This window comes from Acanthochromis polyacanthus, chromosome 20 (genome assembly GCF_021347895.1).
Source record: "Acanthochromis polyacanthus isolate Apoly-LR-REF ecotype Palm Island chromosome 20, KAUST_Apoly_ChrSc, whole genome shotgun sequence".
NCBI lineage: Eukaryota > Metazoa > Chordata > Actinopteri > Pomacentridae > Acanthochromis > Acanthochromis polyacanthus.
Window position 1 is genome coordinate 5,495,163 of NC_067132.1, and position 20,556 is coordinate 5,515,718.

Genomic DNA, 20,556 nt, shown 5'->3' on the forward strand with positions numbered 1-20,556 from the left:
TAGAGACTCGTAGTAACAATCAGAACTGGCTAAAATTTTGAGCTCAAATGGACCTAAGAAACGGGGAACATCGCCCGGATCTGTCCTTTATACTGCACTGAGAAACTCATCAGATACAGATAATTTACTGCAATTTATTAACCAATAATAAATGCTGAGCTCAATGGGACTTAAGAAACGGGGAACATCGCCCGGATCTGTCCTCACTATACTGTACTGAGAAACTCGTCAGATACAGATAGTTACTGTAGTTTAATAATTAATAATAATACTGAAGTCAATGGGACTTAGGAAATGGGAAGCATCGCCCGAATCTGCCCTGTTTATACTGTACTGAGAAACTCGTCAGAAACAGATAATTATTACAGTATTATTCTTTAATTCTGTTTAGGGTTGTGTGTTGTTACACGCCCTGAAAAGAAAAGATCCAGACGTCTTTGGATCTTTCAAAAACTGTCCACTACGCTATGACCACACACAACAAGCACAAACACCACACAATTACACACAATTGTAATTTTGTTCACAAATCAGTTTAAATGTATGCCCGCATCCTCCACCAATATATGTAGGATTTCTGGATATATGTTGATATATGTGTTTAAATCGTTTGTAAGGGTTTTCTCCACCAATTATAACCGTAAGATTATAATAATGTTTCTCCACCAATATTAATGTGGGGATAATGTTTGCTCAAATGGGGTTAAGAGTTTTATACAGAATTATTATATAGTCTACCTGATATTCGACTAGCAAAGTATTTAGATTAGACAAATATAATAATTAGCCTCTGAAACACTTCTTGTTGCGCTGTCAAGAAGAGCTTCAGGAATTATAAGGGGAATTATTTAGCTTGAAAGGTTATGTATAAAATTGAGGTAGCTGGAATCTATACAAGTTAGGGACCAAGATGTGAACAACAAAACAATTGAGGCACTGAACTTATATTTATGTACATTTATTACACTAAGCTAAACAATAACAACAACAACACACATTAAGACAAACAACAACAACACAAAACGAATAAGATGGTGAGATGTGAAGGATGGGAAAAGGAAGGAAGAGAACACAATATTTCAATGTAACACTGGGATTAATATTACACTTGAAATATGTTCTGAGGAAAAAGGGATAAACAGACCACACCTGAAAGCAGCCGTCAATTTGATAGTTGGCTAATTTGTTAGCCTGTAAATATTATCTTTGAAAAGATAATTTGAGAAAGTTGCACCAAGTTCCAGTGACTGAAAGGTACTTGCGTGCCGTGATGATGATGATGATGATGATGATGATGCCTTGGTGGATGGTCCGGTCGGCCTTGGTTGATGTGGGTCAGAACAACGGTGGACAGAGTGGAGCCTCAGAGTGATAGAAAGCAAGTTGATTTCCAAATTCAAGAGAACTCAGGGTGTCACTTTCAGGAGAACTCAAAAGAACTCTCTGAGTGATGGAGAACTCAAAATGGTGGTTTCAGATGTGGTCTTTTAAAGGGGTGCCTTTGCATATCATTAACTCAGCAGGGGTCTGGTACATCCCCTGTCAGGGAAGGCTGAGGTCCAGATGTCCCACAGAGTTACATTTTCAGGAAATTTCTGTAACTTTCCAAAATATTAAAATTTGTTGAACATGGTTTATCTGGGAGCATTACTGATAGATAGCTGATTAAAATGATACCAAACATGCTCATATGTGATCGACAGACATGTTAAAAATTATTACATTGATACTAATCAGGAGGAATAAACTATTAAAGGTAAGACAAGAGGTAGATTAATCACAAAGTCATTGAAAAGTTCACTTGTTTGGTGACATGAATGTACATAAAGGGAGTTTTGTCCAGAATTGGGAGATGATTGTCTTTGTTAGCTTTGAGGTGAGTCCAGAGTTCCTTTGTCTGTGAATGGAATGTCTCTGAAGTGTTTCTCCGGGTTTCTGAGCTTCCCCTCTTCTGTGATTCAGGAATCAGTCAGAATTTTATTGCCCTCAATTTGGTTCCTTTGAAGGCTTGGTGGTACTTGGGTGTTTTGAGCCAGTCTCTTGCTAAGACAGGTCCAATACACATCCTGGAGGTCTGTATTGGGGGGAATCCTTTAAAGTCAGCTCTCGGTCTCGCTTCCTGCTGACTTGATGCTTCGCGCCCCCATACCAGACATGTCCCACATCTGGCGTGGTGTCCTGGTGTCCCTCTTGCTTCGCTGATCAAAAGGGGAGCCTCATCTCCACTGTGGCTGTGAAGGTGTTAACTCTGTTCTTGTCATGTTCCACTGTTGATAATGATGACTGGTCGATCCTACAAAAGCTAAGATGAAACAACTGCTTACATTCATCAAGTTGACAAAACTGTTCCTCCAAATGAAGGCTAATCATGTTGTTTTATAACACCTTCAGCACATCAACTTTATGAGTTGATATACAGGTTTGTTTTTTTTCTGTACTGCCTTAAAAATCTATGCAAAGTTTAAATAGCTTTAGTCAGGACTTCACTATCTTTGAGCAACCCTGATTAAATGAGGATTATGTTTGATTCCACCTCATACATGCTGCTTCTTTTGTCATAGTTTCTGTCAGTTGTGAGAATGTTGTAAAGCATTTACTGATGACACCAAAATCTAATGCTTCACGAGAATCACAGGCTGTGAACAAGGCAACAGTTTAGCAAATGATTCACAGCTCATTGTCTTTTGTCTTGAGTCAAGTTTTGCTAAAGCAGGTGCTTCAGTGATCTGTACGAACAAGTCAACGTGAGGTGACTGACCGTCTGCATGATGTCTTGTAAATGTGGTGATGGGACTGTATGCAGTGTTCCTGGAAACTAGAACAGATCTGTCTGATTCCACACCTTGAGGTTTAGGTCCAGCACCAGTAGATGTCATGAAAAGCGGAGGAAGGGTTGCATCACACAGTCTGTTCCTTTTTGTCTATTTTGTGGTTAATATATCTACCAGTATATCAGTTATTGTAAAGATTTTTTGGCCTTTTTGATAGTGCATAGTGGAGAGAGAGACAGGAAATGTGGTGGAAAGACCTGCAGCAAAGGGCCATAGGAAGGACTCGAACCCATGAAGACTGTAGTCCTGTTTATGGGTCATCTGCTCAACCTGACAGACTGCTGTTAGTACTCAAATAATATCCCAGCTGTCACATCAGTGGTCACAGCAACCCTTTCACTGAACTCAAAAATCATTATGTCTGTTGAAAGTTTCTCTACAGTCATTGATTAAACCCCTAAAAACTCACCTCTGTGTGTCAGAATTACATATGCAGATCTTTTTCTTCTTAAATGACTTGGATCTGACTCTACACTGTTAGTTCCTTCATAAAGTCCACATCTATAAAGGCCCTACATAGCTTCAGCTCATTACTGCAGTGAAGACAGTCACTGGCAAATGCAGCTTAGAAATGTAGGGCAAAGGAAACTTACAGACTACGAACAGTCTGTCAATGTTAACAAAGACAAAAACATATATATTAAAAAACAGTTAAATAGCATCCTGAGATGATGCATGGGAGAACGTTAAATTTTGTACTTGGAGGTAATGAAGAACATCAGAAACTAGTTCTGTGAATGATGCTGCTGATAGAACACTTTCTGCTGCTGATAACCCAAACAGTCTCCACAGAGCACTATCAGATGCTTTCTCTTCAGGAGCTCATGCAGCAGCTGTTGTGGTGTCCAGTGACCACAGACCACCATCCTGCAGCTCATCTTCAGGAGGAATCCATGCTTTGACTGCAGTGAGCGGCTGTTGTCCTAATCTATGGTCTGTTGCGTCATGGAACCACCCCAGCCCCGTTACAGTCACCAGCTACCATTTCATTTTGTTTGTCTTTTGAGCTTTCTAAAAACTGTTTATTTAAATCCCTTCAAACTCAACGCTGCTCTCATTTGGTATTCCACCAACGAATCTGCTAGGTTTGAAGCAGATCAGATGAACAGGTGTGGAGAAAAGCAAAGACCAGACAGAGACATGCAGAGAGTTCAGGATTTATTAGTGAGACGTCAGGACCGGACAGAATCTGGGGTCCTGCAGAGTGCAGAGCACCAGGATTGATGTCCATGTCTTGCAGTACTGTTGTGATGAAAAGATGGCTTTTGTTTTTGTATTAGAACAAATTTCCCACAGGATTAAGCTTGTCATTTTGGTCTGGAGGGGCAGTGTCCTTCATGCAGCCAAATGTCTTCTCCTGTCTGGTTTCATTCCTGACATTTCCCTGCACCAACCATCTCTGCCTAAACCTCCCTCCTGTCTCTATAACCCCTGCCTCATTGCCCAGACTGTGATGTACGGGGCTTCATTAGAGACTCTCCTTCTCTCCCAAATGTCTCTACAATGAGACATCAGGAGTAAAGAACCTATTTGTATCCATGCTAATGAGGCTGAGTGAGTCCATCCCTCCTGGTGAGTGTGAAAGCACACTCAGCCCATGAACCAGCCATCCCCTCAGAGAGAGCCTGTGGGCCAAGGGAATATAATATTCTCTTTTTTCTCCGTATCAGCCCTGTCAGAGGCTCTCCTCACTGCTATTTACTTTAGTCAAGGCTTTTCAAATTGAGAGCATTATCTGCTGGTGATGGAGCTTTAATTACAGTCGCTCCAGAGAGAGGCCGGCGCTGTTTCATCACAGCTACAAGAGCACAGCCTGGAAAAGAGACAAAGACAAAAACAACAACTGTTGCAGCACCAGTGAGAGGTTGGTCTATACTGACAGTATGTTCTTTGTAGTTTAGTATGAAGCTTAGAGCAGTGTAAAGTTAGAAGAAGTCCTCAGTTAACTGTAAGCTGAGGGGTCATTCCAGAAATGGAGGACATCAAATTTCAAATAATCTGTGTAGAAAATACTAAAACGTGCAGTTGTTGTGTAAATGTTCTTGTCCTGAGACCAAATCTAAAAAAAAAATTAAAAAAAAAATAGGAGAAATGAATGTTTGAAAAATATTTTTAAAATACCAAATAAGTCTGGAGTTCCCCTAAAATGTCATTTTCTCTTGTCCCACTCCCTGATGGACAAACTAAATAAAAAAACAGTTAAAATGAAATTTAAATGTACTTTTTTGTTTAGTTTTATTCATTGAAGTCTCTTGTAATTGTGGGAGCATTTCTGCAATCAACATAATATTTTGAATAATAATTATTATACATGGAACGTGTCCCACAACATGTTAGCATAACCTGCTGACATTTTTGTAACTTTCTGTCTTGTTTTTGTCATTTTATGTCTTATTTTTGGCGTTTTCTGTCTATACCTCATATTATCAGGATCACACTCATTCTTTGGACTGTTTTCCATCAGTGGTCAGCAGTAACAGCTAGCTAAATATCTAGCTTCTACTGCTGAGAAAAAGATCACATTAGCATGGATTAGAGTAGGGTTAGCAACAACACAGAAAACATGGAGTAAAAATGCTACTACTGATATGTAAGCTGAGACGATCAAGCTTTTGATATTTTACTAGCTATTATTGATGAGTATGGAGCAGAAAGTTGTAAAAGAGAAGGTTTATTTTTCAAAAATTTTGAATCCCAAATGTCCTCCAATTCAGGAATGACCCTTAGATACCACATTCAGCCTTTAAGAAATGCATTTATCCCCAAACCTTGGCCCTTATTTCTGTATTTTACATTAATCAGTTGCTGGAACCAACAAGCTGCCTGTCACCACAACAACCAGTGTGCAAGAGGATAAGTGGAGCCACTGAAAACTGCATTCTATATTCAAATAAAAACCAAACAGAGATGGAATCTGAAGGAGTCACAAACACAACCAGGCCTGACCCTGAAAGTCCTGAGGATAATTAGACCAGATCAAAAACAGACCCTGACTGAGACAGAACATGTGCTATCAGATCATTTGATCCATGAAGAGGCAGCCATGGTGGGAAAGAGCAGCCCTTTAACGTGAATTTTTATTTAGAACTTGTGGACCACCAGTGAAAGGTGTCACAAATGATAAAATGGGTTCATTGGGATCAGGGATTAGAGTTTACCAGGTGGAGTCCTCCACCGTATACTTGAACCTGAAACTGCATTTTTAAATCAAACATCAGAACACTTTACATTCATGTGGTTATTTCAGTGGAATGAAAATGTGAGAGCTTTTCATTCCTTTATTGGGCAGCAACACTGGAGAGATGACAGGAAATGAAGGAAAATGACATGCAAACAGGTCTCCATCCCAGAGGCAGAGCGGCGACAGTTTGATGCATCAAGTCTGAAATGACACGTTTGTTGTTCAGGGAATCCTTGATTAAAAAGATCAAATACATAAAAATGCATTAATCTGCATTGTTTGTGTTAGGCTAAAATGTTTCCTCCAGATGTTTCTGTCTATACTATAATGATCACCTGACACTCATTTGGCTGAACAGCTGCTTTTATTTATGAAATATATTGCAGAATACTTGTCATGTATTCTGCTGACTGCAATGCAACAATAAACAAATCAAATGCAGTTCATTCTGATCACATGGATTGTGCTTTACTTTTCAGTCACACAATCATCTTCAAAAACACTTCTCTAAGTACACACGTGGACAAAATTGTTGGTACCCCTCAGTTAAAGAAGGAAAAACCCACAATTCTCACTGAAATCATTTGGAACTCACAAAAGTAACAATAAATAAAAATTTATTGAAAATTAAATAATCAAAAACAGCCATTACTTTTGAATTGTTGATTAACATAATTATTTAAAAAAACAAACTAATGAAACAGGCCTGGACAAAAATGATGGTACCTCTATAAAAGATCGAAAACTATTTGACCAGAGTGACATGATTAACTCAGGTGTGTCATTTAATTGACATCACAGGTGTTTCCAAACTCATAATCAGTCAGTCTGCCTATTTAAAGGGAGACAAGTAGTCACCCTGCTGTTTGGTGAAAAGGTGTGTACCACACTGAACATGGACAACAGAAAGCGAAGGAGAGAATTGTCCCAGGACATCCGAAAAAAAATTATAGACAAACATCTTAAAGGTAAAGGCTATAAGACCATCTCTGAACAGCTTGAAGTTCCTGTGACAACAGTGGCTCATATTATTCAGAAGTTCAAGACCCACGGGACAGTAGCCAACCTCCCTGGACGTGGCCGCAAGAGGAAAATTGATGACAAATTGAAGAGACGGATCGTTGGAATTGTATCCAAAGAGCCCAGAGCAACCTCCAAAGAAATTAAAGGTGAACTCCAAGGCCAAGGTACATCAGTGTCAGATCGCACCATTCGTCATTGTTTGAGCCAAAGTGGACTTCATGGGAGACGACCAAGGAGGACACCACTGCTGAAAAAAACTCATAAAAAAGCCAGACTGGAATTTGCAAAAATGCATGTTGACAAGCCACAAAGCTTCTGGGAGAATGTCCTTTGGACAGATGAGACCAAACTGGAGCTTTTTGGTAAGGCACATCAACTCTATGTTCATAGACTGAAAAACCAAGCATACGAAGAAAAGAACACTGTCCCTACGGTGAAACATGGAGGAGGCTCAGTAATGTTTTGGGGCTGCTTTGCTGCATCTGGCACAGGGTGTCTTGAAAGTGTGCAAGGTACGATGAAATCTGAAGACTATCAAGGCATTCTGGAGAGAAATGTGCTGCCTAGTGTCAGAAAGCTTGGTCTCAGTCACAGGTCATGGGTCTTCCAACAGGACAACGATCCAAAACACACAGCCAAAAACACCCAAGAATGGCTGAGAGAAAAGCGTTGGACTATTCTAAAGTGGCCTTCTATGAGCCCAGATCTGAATCCCATTGAACATATGTGGAAGGAGCTGAAACATGCCATTTGGAGAAGACACCCATCAAACCTGAGACAACTGGAGCTGTTTGCTCATGAGGAGTGGGCCAAAATACCTGTTGACAGCTGCAGAACGCTCATTGACAAATACAGAAATCGTTTAATTGCAGTGATTGCCTCAAAAGGTTGTGCAACAAAATATTAAGTTATGGGTACCATCATTTTTGTCCAGCCCTATTTCATTAGTTTGTTTTTTTAAATAATTATGTTAATCAACAATTCAAAAGTGATGGCTGATTTTGATTATTTAATTTTCAATAAATTTTTATTTATTGTTACTTTTGTGAGTTTCAAGTGATTTCAGTGAGAATTGTGGGTTTTTCCTTCTTTAACTGAGGGGTACCAACAATTTTGTCCACGTGTGTACATCTGTGCTGCTTTCTGCTTCCTCCTCTGTTTCTTCTCCTTCCTCTTTGAAGCCATTTTCACCCGTTTAAGTTGCAGAGGATTTAAAAGTTTACATGTTTATTTTACCCATTTACAGTCAAAGTCGACGACCATTTTCTAAACAGAAACAGAAATGTTGACAGTTGTTCATCAGAAATGATCAAACCTGTAGCAGGACTCCAGCACTGAAACCTCGAGGTTCATGAAAGCATTTTGTTCTTTGGTTAGTTCATTTGTCACAGCCCGTTAGAGACTGCTTGAATAAGTCGTATCATTATTGGAGCACTTTGTGGCATCAACCAGAAAAGCATTAGCATCTGTTTGGTCCCTTCTCTGCAACTTTGGAGTTTGTTTGTTTGTTTGTTTGTTTTCTAGAGCTATGTTATGGTACCGGGTGCTTGATACTTTCAGTTGTGACGGGATCTGCTACCTTTTATTCTGGGTTTCACCAGGTGCATCACAACAGCTATGAAGAGCTTTTTAATAAAATAATACAAGGTCATATAATGCACAGTCAGAAAAAAGACAACAGTGGACATTCAAGTTTGACTGATACTTTGAAATCAGCATCAGAAGCAGATTGAATGTTGTTTAGTAAAATATTTCTTCATATTCTCTTACATGCTGAAACTATGAAACCATCCATCCGTCTGCAGAGGCAGCAGATGAACCAAGTTGTTCCCTCCCCCCAGTAACGCTTTCCAGCTCTTCCTGGAGGATCCTGAGGTGTTCCCAGGTCAGATGAGATCTATAATCCCTCCAGATGGTTCTGGGTCTACCCCGCTGTCTCCTCCCAGGTGAACATGTTCAGAAAACCTCCAAAGGAAGTCTCCCTGGAGGATCTAAATCAGAAGTCCAAACCACCTCCACTGGTTCATTTAGAGCTGAAGGATCAGCAGCTCTACTCTGAGCCCCCTCTGGATGTCTGAACTTGCTTGTATCCGTGATCTTGTTCTTTGGGTCACTACCCAGAGCTCATGATCATAGACGGGGGTTGGAACATAGATGGACGCTAAACTGAGATTTTCTCCTTGAGGCTCAGCTCCCTCTTCACCACCACAGTTCGATACAACGCCTTCATTACTGCTGATGCCACACCAATCCACCTGTCCATCTCTAGCTCTATTTTCCGTCACTCTCGAACAAGATCTTGAGATACCTCAACTCCTTGACTTTGGCACAGAACTCCCTCCAACCCAGAGGGAGCAATCCACCGGTTTCCATCAGAGAACCATGACCTCAGACTTGGAGGTTCTGATCCACAACCCTGCCACTTCACACTCATTTGCAAACCACTCTGGGGCTGCTGAAGGTCTGATGAAACCAACAGAATCACGTCATCTGTAAAAAGCAGACACACCCTCCTCACACTTATACCATCAAAGCACAGAACAAAAATGCAAAGTTCAGTTGATCAAACTCTAAGCGTATACCCCTTCTGGCTCATAGTAGCTCATCCAATCCCTTGGTAATTTGTTCTCTTTTGTTCTCCTGGTGGCTTCTGTGTGTTCAGGTCCTCCAAGAGTCTACAGTTATCTCCTCTCCTCACCACAGTGTGTGTCTGTAGATCAATTCAATTCAATTCAATTCAAAGGGCTTTATTGGCATGACAAACACACATTCACATTGCCAAAGCATTACATAAAATAAGCACACAATATAAACAGTTTAACACACTTCACTGGAGTGCAAAACAGTGCAAGACAGTAGTGCAAATACTATAGAATAAGAATAAAATTAAAAAGAATAAAAATATATAGTCTCTTTGTACTTTCTAAGTGCTGAAAGTACAAGTGTGCAGTAGGATCTCCTCTGATGGAAGCTGCAGCTTCAAGAACTGCTGGAATATGGACCTTTTGGTGTTCTCCACCACATTCACCAAAGCGATGGCATGAGGGAGGTCAGTCTGAGGGCTGATGGACCTGACGTTGGGTGCACACAGAGGTCAGTGTGGGGTTTCCGTCCAGTGACTCCTAGTCCCGACCAGCCACTTGGAACTTGAAGCTCAGTGTGGTGCAGTAGCTCCACCCTGGTTGTTCTCCATGCACCTCCACATTTTATTTGCTTTCTTTCTTTATTCTGCATCGAGATGGGGTCATTTCTTTGTCCATGTACAGCTTGTTATTTATTTGTTTGTTAAAATGTCACATAGTGATGCAAATCCAATGAAATGCAACCAGAACTAAAGTACATGAACTGATCTACTGTATGTTTTAATGCTGCTTTTCTACAACTTTATTTCATTGCTCTACAGATAGTTAATCAGCATGAAACGTGGATATCATGCAGAAAGCTCTTTATTGAAAACAGGCCAAACCATCCATCCCCTATAAGGATGACAAGTAATGTTAGTGTCTTCACTCTACTTAAATGTCTTCATGGGCTGAAAGCATGACGCAAAAGCCACTAAAGTGATATTATTACTGGACACCTATTGGCGGCAGCAAGGGTCTTCATGAGGACACATTATGTGTATTAAAAGCTGTGTGATATTCCACCCAAGTGAGCTTTGAGTCATGATTTGGAAAGAGTACAGAGGTATTGGTGACTCCCAGCAGCATAAATAAGGAAATGAAACCCCTTCAAAACACTTGATTTCAGAAGTAATTGCACATTTCTGGCCAGTGAAAAAATTATTTAAAAAAAAAATCAAGAAAAGAGAAAACTTTCAAGATATACTGTGTGGCTGAAGAAAAATCATTTTTTATAGGCTTGGGTTTATGGATGGATTGTGCTTTGTGCCTTTAAATGGTGCTCTGAAGCTCATCATTGTGTGGTTAGCACACGTTGGGAAAAAAAACAAAGCAAAAAGCATAAAACCGCCAGCTGTCCACAAAAAAGGAATCCAGAGTGCATCTGGTCCACATAAAAGCATGTTGCTTCAATCACTGTTATGGTTCAATTTCATTCTTTATCTCAACTGAGGTTCCTCACTAGTTTCAATTACATTTCCTGATAGAGGTAACAGTTTTCACTTTCACCGCACCTTGAACACTGCTGCCGCATTTTCACCCTCATCACTGATGGAGCATTTAAAAGAGAGGAGACCCAGATGGAGGCTTCACAGACTGCTGTGTGTGAATGCACTCTAGAACAGACAGAAAAAACTATGCATGTGATGATGGAGTGTTTGTAGATGAATCCTCAATAATGTCAGTCTGCAGGGTTCTGCTCCCTTATTTGTAAAGACTTTGTAAGTTCCTAAGCAAACATTTGGACTGTAAAAACTTGTCATTTTGGATTTTTTAAAAGCTTTTCAATATTTTCCAATGTTGCCGTGTAAATATGATGATTTAATCAATTAAATTCAATGCCCAATGATAGAACTTTAGTCCACCTGTACAGCCATGCTAGGTGCTAAGGACTTGTGGTGTGCAGTTACATGGCAAAACTGTGTTCCAGTAACGCGTGATTTGGTGTCTCCACAACACAACTTTTCATGAAGTCATCAAGGTTCATCCCTCAGTGATCATAAATGTCCAATCTACATTTCATTGCAATCAACTCAATCCACTACGGTTCAAAAGTTTGCGATCACTTAGAAATGTCCTTATTTTGAAAGAAGCAGGTTTTTTTTCAATGAAGATAACATTAAATGAGTGATAAATCCAGAGTAGACATAGTTAATGTGGTAAACGTCTGATTTTTAATGGAATATCTCCATAGGGGTACAGAGGAACATTTCCAGCAACCATCACTCCTGTGTTCTAATGCTACATTGTGTTAGCTAATGGTGCTGAAAGGCTCATTGATGATTAGAAAACCCTTGTGCTGTTATGTTAGCACATGGATAAAAGTGGGAGTTTTCATGGAAAATGTGAAATAGTCTGGGTGACTCCAAACTTTTGAACGGTTGTGTGCTTTACAAAAAATAAAGAAGTCCATGATCCATCATCTGGGGATCATGAATGTCTGTACAAAACCTCCCATCCATCAAACTTCATTGGTAAAGTTTTGGTCTGAATCACTTCCTGGAGACACTACAGAAACTGCAGGGGCTCCTCAGTCTGTGTAGGATTCACCCTCTGGGACAATTTCTTCAAAAACTGTTGAGATATTTCTGTCTGGATCATAATAACCAACAGACTGACTGAGAGGCGAACACTGCCATCCCTACAGCCATGCTAACATGACCAATGATGTGTGTGTGTGTGTGTGTGTGTGTGTGTGTGTGTGTGTGTGTGTGTGTGTGTGAGTGTGTGTGTGTGTGTGTGTGTGTGTGTGTGTGTGTGTGTGTGTGTGTGTGTGAGTGTGTGTGTGTGTGTGTGTGTGTGTGTGTGTGTGTGTGCATTGAGACCTTTAATGTTTTAAAGGTGCGGTGTGTGTGTCATTTTTAAACTTCACTACATCACTGCTATCTTGGGACATTTACTGTGAAGAAATGGCACCACAGTGCAGAAGAGTTGTAGTGTCTGTCTCATGCTGTACGGTGTTGTTAACACCACTGTTTACACAAATTATCACTTTAAACTCGTTTATAGGTTCGACACAAAGCCACACATTTCAACACCCAGTATTTCTCAGCGCTGCTGCATTCACTGCTGTGCTTCATTTAACGGTCAAAAAGCAGAAAGAGCAATAATTTAAATATCACTTTCAGTGAAGTTAATAACCGCAGAAACAACTACAACGCTTTACGAACAATCCATTACATTTATTAAAGAAGTGCCATTAAAGTTAATAACCAAGGATGAGCTCTGGAAGTGTCCATTTTCACTTTTTAGAACATTAGTTTGTGAGATACAGATGAGCCTGATGGGACAGATTACAGAAGAACAGATTTTAATACAATGTAGACGTATTCCACCTCTGTCTTCATTTTAACACCTTTCACCTAAAAATAAAATATATATTTATGAATGAGATATCTCTTAATATTTTATTATCTTGTGTGGCTGTCCTGCATGTGTGTGTGTGTGTGTGTGTGTGTGTGTGTGTGTGTGTGTGTGTGTGTGTGTGTGTGTGTGTGTGTGTGTGTCCATAGATACATTTCAGTGCAGTTTTTGCAGTCATATTACAGTATTTCCTGTAATCTGTGGTGGTCAGTAGATGCTTTTCTTCTCCTGCCTTTAAAGCAGCCCATCCTTCCAGTGTACCTCCATGTCATTAAAACTGTCAGAATACATCGACAGCCAACCAGTCTTTTCCGTAAGATGGTTTTGTATTTGGGAAAAACAAGCTAGTAACTTCTTTGTATTATTTTCTACATTGTAGATTAATACTGAAAATTAACACTTTTTATGTACGACATAATTCCATTTGTGTTCTTTTGTAGTTTTGATGTCTTCAGTATTAATCAACAATGTAGAAAATAATGAAACAAAAACCACAGAATGAGAAGCTGTGTCCAGACTGTTGACTGGTAGAGTACATTCAGTGTCTGGTATAGAATCAGAATGTCCTTGCTGACATTGTGTGAGAAATTGAAAGTGCTGTTCTTAAAGTGCATAAAAATAAATAAATAATTGCAAAACATGTAAGACCATCAATATAAAAACATTCATAAAGACATCCAATGAAAACCCATTAAAGACTAGAATTATTTAATGTGTCCTGAGTTCAGTGCATACACGGCATTTGCATCGAAACTGTTTCTGAGTCTGTTTGTTTGAACGCAGTACATGCTAACATTTGTAGCAACAACAGTAAAAAACAGCCACATTCACATCCATCCATCATCTAGACATCGCTTGATCCTCATCCCCCATTTAGATGTCTGTGTTGTGTTTTGTGTGGACCCTGTCTGTCTGGAACTGTGTTATATTGTGGTGTTGTATTGTCTCGTAAGCTATAGGTCCCTTAATGTTGCTTGTCAGTGATTCAGTGTTGTCTTGTTTTGTTATTTAAGGAGAGGTCTTTCTTGAGGATGAGACTCAGTGTGTCAGTTAGCCTACCTGTATCAGTAAAGGCTACAAAACACAGCTGACGTAGCTTCACCCTTAATTAAGCTAAACACACCTGAATCAATCCAGCCCCCTGACATCATGCCACCCCTTTGTTTGTTTGTTCAAACTGCTTTTGGGCCATAAAATTGTATGTTTTTGGAGCCAAACTTGCACCGCCAAGTTCCTGTAAAGTGCATGGATGCTCTAATTTACCATTGATAAATTGACAAGGAATGCTGCTGGTTAGTTTTAAAATGCAAGCGACTAGCCTAAGAATGCTCAAGGTTCAAGGTTTCTTTATTGTACCAAATGGTAAAATTGTTTTGCAAAAAGGAACTCAGCGATCCCAACAACAAATGAAATGACAAAACAACCAACAAACATTCATACCAGACAAATCACAACAAAAAGCAGAATTAATCAGAAAAGGGAAAGGGAAACTGCTCCAACATATCCTGATCTACCTAAAAACAATCTGCTAGTTGCTTGTTTGAAGATGCACACCACAAACCTAAGGATGCTAACCACCAGCAGTAAGATACTAACTACTTGATGAAGAGTGAACCACTAGCCTAGACAGGAACGTTAGCTGCTAGTGTCCAGTTGCTGAAATAGGGATGCTAATGACGACACCAGGGATTGCTATCTGCTGACCTGGACATGCATATAGATTAGCCTAGGAATGCTAGCTTCTATGCTAGTGTCTAGATGGCTACTTTGATGTGCAAGCGACCAGACAAGAAATGCTAATAGCTTGAGATGCTAGCACCTAGTCTGGTCACGTTGTTAGCGATTAATTTAACCGTTGACAACTAGTTGATTAATTGCTGATAAATTGACAAGGACCAGTCACCAGTCTATCACAGGTTCACCTGGACAGGTAACAGTCTGTCACAGGGCTACACATAGAGACACACAATCACACTCACATTCACACCTACAGACAGTTTAGAATCACCAGTTAACCTCAGCATGTTTGTGGACTGTGGAAGGAAGCTGGAGAACCTGGAGAAAAGCCACACATGTACAGGAGAACATGGAGACTCCATGCAGAAAGAACCCAGAAAGGCCGGGACACGAACCTGTGATCTTCTAGCTGCAAGGCGATGGTGCTAACCACCAAACACTGTGCAGCTTCACATTCACACATCATTTAAAATGAATGTGCTTTGACTCCAGAACATGAACCACACCGTCAGGATGTACTGGCAGCCCTCTGTCTGTCTCTCTGTGTATATGTAGAGATTTATATCCATCTATATAGGTGTATCAGATACAACCACACAGTGTATACGTATTCACATGGCAGACCTTTAGACCATGAAATCCTCCCTGTAACTCAGAACAGCACTGAAACGCAGAGACTACACAATCATTCACTTATTATCATCAGTTACTAAGCAACAGTGTCATCTATATGCCAACAATATCAGGTACTTAAATTTTGATGGTGAAAACAGACGAGTGTTTTCAGCACACAAATCATTCTGCAGGCAGAACGAAGCATCACTGCCTAACCTTTAAGCTGTGACATTTACAGTGTATTCCTCATTGTCTCACATACTGTACATTGCATTCAGGTTGTGTGTGTCTGTGAGTGTGATGCTGTGTGACTTAGACTTTCAATTGGCTCCATGGTTAGCCATGAGGAAACAGCCTCTCGCCTGGCCAATGCACAAATGGATTAAAGTCACACACTCATACATTAACACTCCCTCTTGCTCGCCGCTGTGCAGGTTTCTCATAGAAAAGTCAAGATTGTGCTTCATCATCTCCATTTCCCCTGACTGCATCCGCTCTCCAAATCTCTATGTTGGGGAAAATAACATAGATTTATGGGTGGGGAGCTAACAATATCCTCAGTTATTGCCAGAAGCAAATGAATAAATCACCATTCCAAGATGCTTCATCTCCACTTCCTGGACTCATAAGAAATGTGTGTGTGTGTGTGTGTGTGTGTGTGTGTGTGTATGTGTGTGTGTGTGTGTATGTATGTGTGTGTGTGTGTGTGTGTGTGTGTGTATGTGTGTGTATGTGTGTGTGTGTGTGTGTGTGTGTATGTGTGTGTGTGTGTGTGTGTGTGTGTGTGTGTGTGTGTGTGTGTGTATGTATGTGTGTGTATGTATGTGTGTGTGTGTGTGTGTGTGTGTGTGTGTGTGTGTGTGTGTGTATGTGTGTGTGTGTGTGTATGTATGTGTGTGTGTGTGTGTGTGTGTGTATGTGTGTGTGTGTGTGTGTGTGTGTGTGTGTGTGTGTGTGTGTGTGTGTGTATGTGTGTGTGTGTGTGTATGTATGTGTGTGTGTGTGTGTGTGTGTGTGTGTGTGTGTGTGTGTATGTATGTGTGTGTGTGTGTGTGTGTGTGTGTGTGTGTGTGTGTGTGTGTGTGTGTATGTGTGTGTGTGTGTGTATGTATGTGTGTGTGTGTGTGTGTGTGTGTGTGTGTATGTGTGTGTGTGTGTGTATGTATGTGTGTGTGTGTGTGTGTGTGTGTGTGTGTGTGTGTGTATGTATATGTGTGTGTGTGTGTGTGTGTGTGTGTGTGTGCGTGCATTTTTGTATGTTATTGTGTGTGCAGACGCATTTGTGCCTCTAAGACATGCATGTGTCTGTGTGTTTGCACATTTTATTTTAAAGTGTTGTGAACCTTAAACCTCTCCTGTGTGATTTATTCAGTTGATTGCTGTTTGGTTTTCCTGATCAGGCCGCTGAAATGCAGTCAGTTGTAAAACTCAATTGCTATAAACTAAATGTAATTCAGTTGAGAAAAATCTCCTTTCCTTCTTCATTCTCATATTTTATAAGATATGCTTTGGATTATGCAGGGCTGCTTGGATGTTGTGGATGATCGTTCTGCTGGATGCATATAAAGTCAGTAATAATTCCTCACACAGAGCGAACAACGGCATCCGTTAGATTGAAAGCCTGGGCTTATAGAATAAACGCAGGATGAAAATTTATACCTAGACACTCAGAAAGATTAAAAGTTACTTGTTATTAATAAAACTTTTGTCAAAACATGTTAGTGAGGACAGGTTTGTATATGAGTGCTGTAGTCACACAGGGGATGTTCAGACAGGCTAAGTGGTGCCTGTATTAATTTATGCATATATGCACTTTACTGCACTTTGATAGACATTCTGCTCTCCACAAACCCCCTGCCAGGTCACATCTTAAAATATGTTTCCCAAATCAAAGTATTAACTTGCACAGCCAACGTGTCCTTTGCTATTTTTCACATGCAAATGAAAAGAAAATGTCCAGATGTTTTTGTCCAGTCTGTGCATCTGCTGCTGTTCTAGTTAATAACTGTACTACTGGATGTACATGGCACTTTCATGGAACTCAAATAAAAATAATACATAACAAAAATAATATTAATCTGTACTAGAATAAAAGCCTGGGCATAGCAGGATAAAGAATGGTGAACTTCTCCAGGAAAATCCATTCATTCAAAGCAGGCAGGGCGGTGAGAGGATCTGCTTGAGCAGGTGAAACTAATCTGGGAAACTTCAGCACAGAGTTCAGCTTTGGTCAGCTTTAACAGGATGGCACCGCTGATAAGCAGCAAGCTGCCCTGCAGGCTGGAAAGTGACAAAGCACATTTACTGTACTACTACAGTTAAGGTCCCATTCCCATGTTCTGTAGGTGTTACAGACTTTAAGGTGTAAAACTATGAAGAACATAATGACAGTTCCTCCTGCCATTCGTATGGGTGGAGAGTAGAAACAGAGGAACCACTAGCTGTCCAGTTAAAACTTTAAATGACCCCATCACAGTCATTCAGAGCCCATTCATTCATGTCCTCTGTACTGGACATTTGTTTTCGATCTCTATATTTTTGACTCATTTGAGCTACCGGACTAAATCCTGACATGATCGATAGAAGACATCGTGGCCTTTCCAATGATATCTCCTGATATCATATCATTGGTGGGATGAGGGGAGCTTTGTTTCCATGCTGAGACAAAATGGAGACTGCAGGAAAAGAGAACAGTTCAGTCAAATATTGTTAAGATGTCGTTGTTTTAACTATGATAATAATACATTTTGTTGTTTATGAACAAGTCAGGAATTGGAAACTGTGATCAGAGTTCAGTTCAACTCTTTATGAATGTCAGCTGTAGTGGACATAAGAACGATTGATTTTCTTTGTAAAGTAATTAATGTTAGAAATAAATAGCTGTTTATAACTATGTATGATTCAAGCTCTTAAATTTTACACCATTGTTATTTAATTTAGCTTCTTAAAGTTTAACTAGAAAACGGATCGGCAGGTTTTCTTGTCAGCCTATTTTGATTTCAAGTGTCGCTGTTTTTTTTAAGGTAAAATTGTTGTTTTCTATTACAGTAGACATGCTGTAAAATCTAAAATTAAAATATTTCTATAAAATTCTAAATTGAGTTGTTGTCTTAGCTCCAAAAATGAGCTAAAAACATGTTACTGAAAACAGTAACATGTAAGTAGTCAAAAGGAAGAAGATAGCCGTCAAGGAGGAGGCAGAGTTATGTGACCATTGGTGCTGGTTAGTCTGTCTGTCAGCAGCATCACTCAAAAACGGGCAAACAGATTTGGATGAAACTTTCAGTGAAGGTCAGAAATGACACAAGGACCAAGTGATGAGATTTTGGCAGTGATGCAGCTTAAAGTCTGGATCCATGGATTTGTTAAAGGTTTGAGCCGTCAGAAATGATACAATGACTGAGCAGCCTTGGCAGAGTATTGTGCTCTCTGAGTGCTTTTCTAGTTACTTCGGTAATTAATTTTCATTATAGATCTGTGTCAGGCTGATGAGATACTGAGTCCACACTTCTCTTTACTGTGGAATTAGTTTAGTGCCAGGCTAGGTATTGTTCAGATGAAAAGTCAAGACTATACTGCTGTTTTTGAGCAAAAAACAAAGATGTACAATGCATGACAGTGAATGGATAGAGTCCCACTCTACCTGCTGATTTGTCACAGGAGTAGCCACACAACACTTTCTCTTAGAGCCACTTTGAGAGTTAGAGCATGTGGCCACTTTATGCAAATCAGAGCGTCACTCAGTTAAAGTAACAATTATTGAACTAAAATGAAGACAGACTCATGACTGCATGATTTACTTACTGCCTCAAATGTTGCTACAAACACATTTCAGTACACTGTTTTTGTATTGTATGAGAAAGCTGAAAACTGAGCTATATGTTGTGGCTGGGAACAGACCACCCATAAGCTCATGCGGTCAGATGGAAGTGTTTGAGTCATTGTAGGAAGGTTTATACGTAGGTTTTCTCTCATGACAACTGCTGTTTAAGGATATTCAGTCCTGTTGGATGGTAGAAAAGCATGACACATCAAAAACATGGATATAAACTCAACTATGAGGGCCGTTGTTGGAATTGTTGGTGTTTCCAGTGGGTTGAAAAGATCAATTTTTCTAGAGTTTGTAGAATTACACAAGTTAAACACTGAAAAGTGCAAACTGAAGCAATTCACTGAGTTAGGATTACATTCTACATTAAAGGTTTACTTTTAAATTAGGTCAGTTACACTCCCAGTATGTCACAGTGCAAGTTAATTACATTCCCAGTCATTTTAAGGTCACTATCACATCATGAAATATCATCGTGATACAGTATGAAAAGTGCTCACACAAAAACACAAAGTTAGATTTGATATGTGTTCAGAAACCCTGACATGTTTCTATAATAACACGTAACACCATGACGCACATAACACACAACCAGAGCTGTAAACACTGTGGGTGTACATGTGTGAAGAGAGAAAAATCAACCTCACAGCTATAAACACATACCATGTGTGACAGGTGGACTGTTACATGGTCGGTGGACTCAGCTGTATGAAAGAACATAAAAGCCTGTTGCTCCATCAGACAGACACAGACATGAACTAATGTCTGTACAGACACAGCGGAAATATTCCTCAAATACGTTAATACAGATGGCCATGTTGGCAAGTCTTTAAAACACATTGGAGAGTGTTCAGTTAAACAGAACTACAGCCACCTCCTTATTCAGACAACAGAGCCCAGACTCCATTATTGCAGCTTGCAAATTCCAAAAAATGCTATTTGTATGACAAAAGTAATCATTATTGCTCAAAGCACCACCATAATTGGACAACATGTGAAAACAATTCACAAAATAAACAAAAATTTGCCAAGTTGCCAAAAGAAAGAATCCTAACATTGCTGTTGCACAAGCTAAGAAACCAGGAAATGTTGCTCATAATCAAGCTGGACAAGGATGTGTGTGTTATGGCTTATAGTTTGTCTGGACCCATATGCAGTACATTGACTCAGATGAACAGTTTAGCAGGTTGTCCTTCAGATAGGTCATGTTGGAGGGAGGAATTCAGAGATGAGATTTGAGAATACTGATGTCTGGCAGCTCTTATTGTGGTGTGTGGGGTTGGTGGATGGATGACGACTGTTCTGAGACAAAGGAGGTGAATGAGGACACGATGAGTTGGATTCAGGTTATAGGAG